This window comes from Chiloscyllium plagiosum, chromosome 25 (assembly GCF_004010195.1).
Source record: "Chiloscyllium plagiosum isolate BGI_BamShark_2017 chromosome 25, ASM401019v2, whole genome shotgun sequence".
Classification (NCBI taxonomy): Eukaryota; Metazoa; Chordata; class Chondrichthyes; order Orectolobiformes; family Hemiscylliidae; genus Chiloscyllium; species Chiloscyllium plagiosum.
Genome location: NC_057734.1, coordinates 778,843 through 784,575, shown reverse-complemented (window position 1 = coordinate 784,575; position 5,733 = coordinate 778,843). Strand labels below are relative to the sequence as shown.

The 5,733-nt window shown below is 46.9% G+C and overlaps 1 protein-coding gene across 2 annotated transcripts in view; it reads left to right on the top strand.

The window, feature by feature from the left end:
- The first annotated feature begins 411 nt into the window (after positions 1-411).
- LOC122562497 (scavenger receptor class B member 1-like) overlaps positions 412-5,733 on the top strand; it is an 87,544-nt gene continuing 82,222 nt past the window's right edge. For both annotated transcript variants that reach the window (XM_043715332.1, XM_043715333.1), the window contains exon 1: positions 412-482. The gene's annotated coding sequence lies outside the window, so the exon portion shown is untranslated. The remainder of the gene's footprint in view (positions 483-5,733) is intronic.

Genomic DNA, 5,733 nt, shown 5'->3' with positions numbered 1-5,733 from the left:
CAAACTCCACACAGTCAGTCGCCTGAGTCAGGAATTGAACCCGGGTCTCTGGCGCTGTGAGGCAACAGTGCTAACCACTGTGCCACTGTGCCGCCCTAAACTATGGGAGTAAGCTGCTGAGAATCCTGCTGGTCCTCGGCACCATTTCAGCCCTTGTACTGTTTCACACTTAAGTGCTTCACTTTTGATTTCTGTGATTTGGATTTCTCCTAAACCTCAATTACTGTTTAATGTTCATCTAATGACCGATTAGCCATGGTGTGACAGCCCAGAGGATTTATGATGTTCTGCCTCCACCCACTCGGTAACTAACAGTCCTCCCTCTCCCTCTCTCTCTCCCTGACACTTGCTCGGAGCCAGAGATGTGGCTCCCCGGCCCAAGGTCAGTGCTGCTGCTGCTGGGCTCCGGTCTCCTGCTCATTGCTCTCGGCTTGCTGCTGTTCTTTACCGGACCGCTCATTATCCGGGATCAGGTCGCTAAGGTAAAACTGCAGAAAGCGGCACAATTATCGGTTTGAAATGACAAAATGAAAAGGTTGTTAATATTCGGAGTGGGACAGCTGATTTCTGAATCTCAGCTCGGAGCCATGCCCCCCAGACAAGCGGCTCCCGTTATTGATAGAGAGCGGGTTGTTTCGATTGGATACGGTGGTCATGTCACCCGCAAAAAATAGAGAAACGATCTGATTGTCACGGTGCACCCAAAATGTTCACATTTGCTACAGTTTCGTGTGTCCAAGAGGCACTGAAATGTTCCAGGTGAGTGTGTCCAGTCCAGGTGAGTGTGTTCCTGTCCAGGTGAGTGTGTTCCAGTCCAGGTGAGTGTGTTATAGTCCAGGTGAGTGTGTTATAGTCCAGGTGAGTGTGTCCAGTCCAGGTGAGTGTGTTATAGTCCAGGTGAGTGTGTTATAGTCCAGGTGAGTGTGTTCAGTCCAGGTGAGTGTGTTATAGTCCAGATGAGTGTGTTATAGTCCAGGTGAGTGTGTCCAGTCCAGGTGAGTGTGTTATAGTCCGGTGAGTTGTCCATTCCAGGTGAGTGTGTTCCAATCCAGGTGAGTGTGTTATAGTCCAGGTGAGTGTGTCCATTCCAGGTGAGTGTGTTATAGTCCAGGTGAGTGTGTCCAGTCCAGGTGAGTGTGTTATAGTCCATGTGAGTGTGTTCCAGTCCAGGTGAATGTGTTTCATTCCAGGTGAGTGTGTTATAGTCCAGGTGAGTGTGTCCAGTCCAGGTGAGTGTGTTCCATTCCAGGTGTGTGTGTTATAGTCCAGGTGAGAGTGTCCAGTCCAGGTGAGTGTGTTCCATTCCAGGTGAGTGTGTTATAATCCAGGTGAGTGTGTTCCAGTCCAGGTGAGTGTGTTCCATTCCAGGTGAGTGTGTTCCAGTCCAGGTGAGTGTGTTCCAATCCAGGTGAGTATGTTATAGTCTAGGTGAGTGTGTTCCAATCTAGGTGAATGTGTTCCAATCCAGGTGAGCATGTTCCAGTCCAAGTGAGTGTGTTCCAGTCCAGGTGAGTGTGTTACAGTCCAGGCGAGTGTGTTCCAGTCCAGGTGAGTGTGATCCAATCCAGGTGAGTGTATTCCAGTCCAGCTGACTGTGTTCCAGTCCAGGTGAATGTGATCCAATCCAAGTGAGCATGTTCCAGTCCAAGTGAGTGTGTTCCAGTCCAGGTGATTGTGTTCCATTCCAGGTGTGCACATTCCAGTCCAGGTGAGCGCATTCCAATCCAGTTGAGCATGTTCCATTCCAGGTGAGTGTGTTCCAATCGAGATGAGTGTGTTCCAATCCAGTTGAGCACAAAGAACAAAGAAAATTTACAGCCCAGGAACAGGCCCTTCAGCCCTCCAAACCTGATCCAAACCTACTGTCTAAACCTGTCACTCAATTCCTAAGCATGTGTATCCCTTTGCTCCCCACCGAATCATGCATCTGTCCAGACGCACTTTAAATGAATTTACTGTGCCTGCCTCTACTACCTCTGTGACAACGTATTCCAGGTACCTACCACCCTCTGTGTAAAGTACATGCTGCGTGTATCCCCCTTAAACCTTTCACTTCTCACCTTGAATGCATGACCTGTTATTGAATCCTTCACTCTGGGAAAAAGCTTATCTCTGTCTACCCGGTCTATATTTTCTTGATTTTATAAACCTCAATCAGGTCCCCCCCCATCTTCTTTTTTCTAATGAAAACAAACCTAACCTACTCAACCTCTTTTCATAGCTAGCACCTTCCATACCAGGCAACATCTTCGTAAACCTTCTCTGCACCCTCTCCAAAGCGTCCACATCCTTTTCATAATGTGGCGACCAGAACTGTACACAGTTTTCTAAATGCGGCCGAACTAACGTCTTGTACAATTTTAACAAGAAGCATAGGATGGGGAAGGAAACTGCAGGGGATGGGCACATTAGAAATGTGGAGCTTATTCAAGGAAAAGCTCCTGTGTGTCCTAGATAATAATGTACCTGTCAGGCAGGGAGGAAACTGTAGGGCGCGGGAGCCGAGGTTTACGAAGGAAGTGGAATCTCTGGTCAAGAGGAAGAAGAAGGCTTATGTTAGGATGAGATGTGAAGGCTCAGTTAGGCGCTTGAGGGTTACAAGGTAGCCAGGAAAGACCTAAAGAGAGAACTCAGAAGAGCCAGGAGGAGACATGAGAAGGTGTTGGCGGATTGGATCAGGATAAACCCTAAGGCTTTCTATAGGTATTTAAGGAATAAAAGAATGACGAGTAAGATTAGGGCCAATCAAGGATAGTAGTGGGAAGTTGTGTGTGGAGTCAGAGGAGATAGGGGAAGCACTTAATGAATATTTTTCGACAGTATTCATTCTAGAAAACGACAATGTTGTCGAGGAGAATACTGAGATACAGGCTACTAGACTAGGTGGGATTGAGATTCACAAGGAAGAGGTATTAGAAATCCTGCAGAGTATGAAAATAGATAAGTCCCCTGGGCCGTAAAGGATTTATCCTGGGATCCTCTGAGAAGCCAGGGAGGAGATTGCCGAGCCTTTGGCATTGATCTTTAAATCATCATTGTCTACAGGCATAGTGCCAGAAGACTGGAGGATAGCAGTTGATTAGGGATAGTCAGCACAGTCTTGTGAATGGTAGATCGAGCCTCACAAACCTTACTGAGTTCTTTGAGAAGGTAACCAAACAGGTAGATGAGAGTAAACCAGTTGATGTGGTGTATATGGATTTCAGCAAGGCGTTCAATCAGGTTCCCCACACTATTAAGTTGGTAAGGCACGACCTCTCCCCGCACATAATCATATTGCCTATTACTGATAAGCCCATTCTTTTCCAAATATAATAGATTTTATCCCTCAGTACATTTACTAGCAACTTTTCCACCACTGATATCAGGCTCACAGGTCTGTTGTTACCTGGAATATCCCTACTACCCTTCTTGTACAGGGGGACAATGTTAGCAGCCCTCCAGTCTCTGGCACCTCACTTGTGTTTAAGGATGCTGCAAAGATATCTGACAGGGTCCCAGCTATTTCCTCAGAGATGTACAGCATGGAGGCAGACCCTTCGGTCCAACCCGAACATGCCGACCAGATATCCCAACCCAACCTAGTCCCACCTGCCAGTACCCGGCCCATATCCCTCCAAACCTTTCCTATTCATATATCCATCCAGACGCCTTTTAAATATTGCAATTGTACCAGCCTCCACCACTTCCTCTGGCAGCTCATTCCATACACGTACCTTCCTCTATGTGAAAAAGTTGCCCCTTAAGTCTCTTTTATATCTTTCCCCTCTCACCCTAAACCTATGCCCTCTAGTTCTGGACTCCCCCACCCCCGGGAAAAGACTTTGCCTATTTATCCTATCCATGTCCCCTCGTGATTTTATAAACGTCTATACGGTCACCCCTCAGCCTCCGACGTTCCAGGGAAAACAGCCCCAGCCTGTTCAGCCTCTCCCTATAGCTCAAATCCTCCAACCCTGGCAACATCCTTGTAAATCTTTCCTGAACCTTTTCAAGTTTCACAACATCTTTCCGATAGGAAGGAGACCAGAATTGCACGCAATATTTTATTGGTCAGAGTATTGAGTACAGGAGTTGGGAAGTTATGTTGCGGCTGTACAGGACATTGGTTAGGCCACTGTTGGAATATTGCGTGCAATTCTGGTCTCCTTCCTATCGGAAAGATGTTGTGAAACTTGAAAGGATCCAAAAAAGATTTACAAGGATGTTGCCAGGTTTGGAGGATTTGAGCTATAGGGAGAGGCTGACCAGGCTGGGGCTGTTTTCCCTGAGGGTGGTACGTGTATGGAATGAGCTGTCAGAGGAAGTGGTGGAGGCTGGTACAATTGCAACATTTAAGAGACATTTGGATGGGTATATGAATAGGAAGGGTTTAGAGGGATATGGGCTGGGTGCTGGCAGGTGGGACTAGATTGGGTTGGGATATCTGGTCGGCATGGACGGGTGGACCGAAGGAACTGTTTCTATGCTGTACATCTCTATGACTCTATGAGTGGCCTGACCAATGTCCTGTACAGCTGCAACGTGACCTCCCAACTCCTGTACTCAACACTCTGACCAATAAAAGAAAGCATACCAAACACCTTCTTCACTATCCTATCTACCTGCGACTCCACTTTCAAGGAGCTATGAACCTGCACTCCAAGGTCTCTTTGTTCAGCAACACTCCCTAGGACCTTACCATTAAATATATAAGTCCTGCTAAGATTTGCTTTCCCAGCAACCTTGGATAGATCCCATCCGGTCCTGGGGATTTGTCCACCTTAATGTCCTTTAGCCTAACCAACACATCTTCCCTCCTTGTGTCATCATGATCCAGAGTAAACAAATTTCTATCTCTAATCTCAACATTCATCATGTCCCTCTCCTCAGTGAACACTGATGCAAAGTAATCGTTGAGAATCTCACTTATTTTCTCAAGTTTGACACACAACCTTCCTTATCCTTTAGTGGACCAACACTTTCTCTAGTTACCCTCTTGCTTCTTATGTATGAATAAAGGGCCTTGGGATGCTCCTTAATGCTGTGGTTCTGTTCGCCGAGCTGGAAGTTTTTGTTGCAAATGTTTCATCCCCTGTCTAGGTGACATCCTCAGTGCTTGGGAGCCTCCTGTGAAGCGCTTCTGTGGTGTTTCCTCCAACATTTATAGTGGCCTGTCCCTGCCGCTTCCGGTTGTCAGTTTCAGCTGTCCGCTACAGTGGCCAGTATATTGGGTCCAGGTCGATGTGTTTGTTGATGGAGTTTGTGGATGAGTGCCATGCTTCTAGGAATTCCCTGGCTGTTCTTTGTTTGGCTTGCCCTATAATGGTAGTGTTGTCCCAGTCAAATTCATGTTGCTTGTCGTCTGCGTGTGTGGCTACTAGGGATAGCTGGTCGTGTCGTTTCGTGGCTAGTTGATGTTCATGGATGCGGATCGTTAGCTGTCTTCCTGTTTGTCCTATATAGTGTTTTGTGTTTCTGTTGATGAAATTGCGAAGATATCAGTTTTTGGCGAATACCTTGTATAGGTGTTCCTCTTCCTCTTTTTGCAGTTCTGGTGTGCTGCAGTGTGTAGTGGCCCTTTTGAATAGTGTCTTGATGCAACTTCGTTTGTGTGTAGTGAGGTGGTTGCTTTCATAGTTCAGAACATCTCTGAAATGACAGCCAGACTACTGTGACCACTAGGACTTATAACAGCACACAAACCAACAGCCACCCACAGACAACAACTCACCAGAACGAAGGAACCGATAC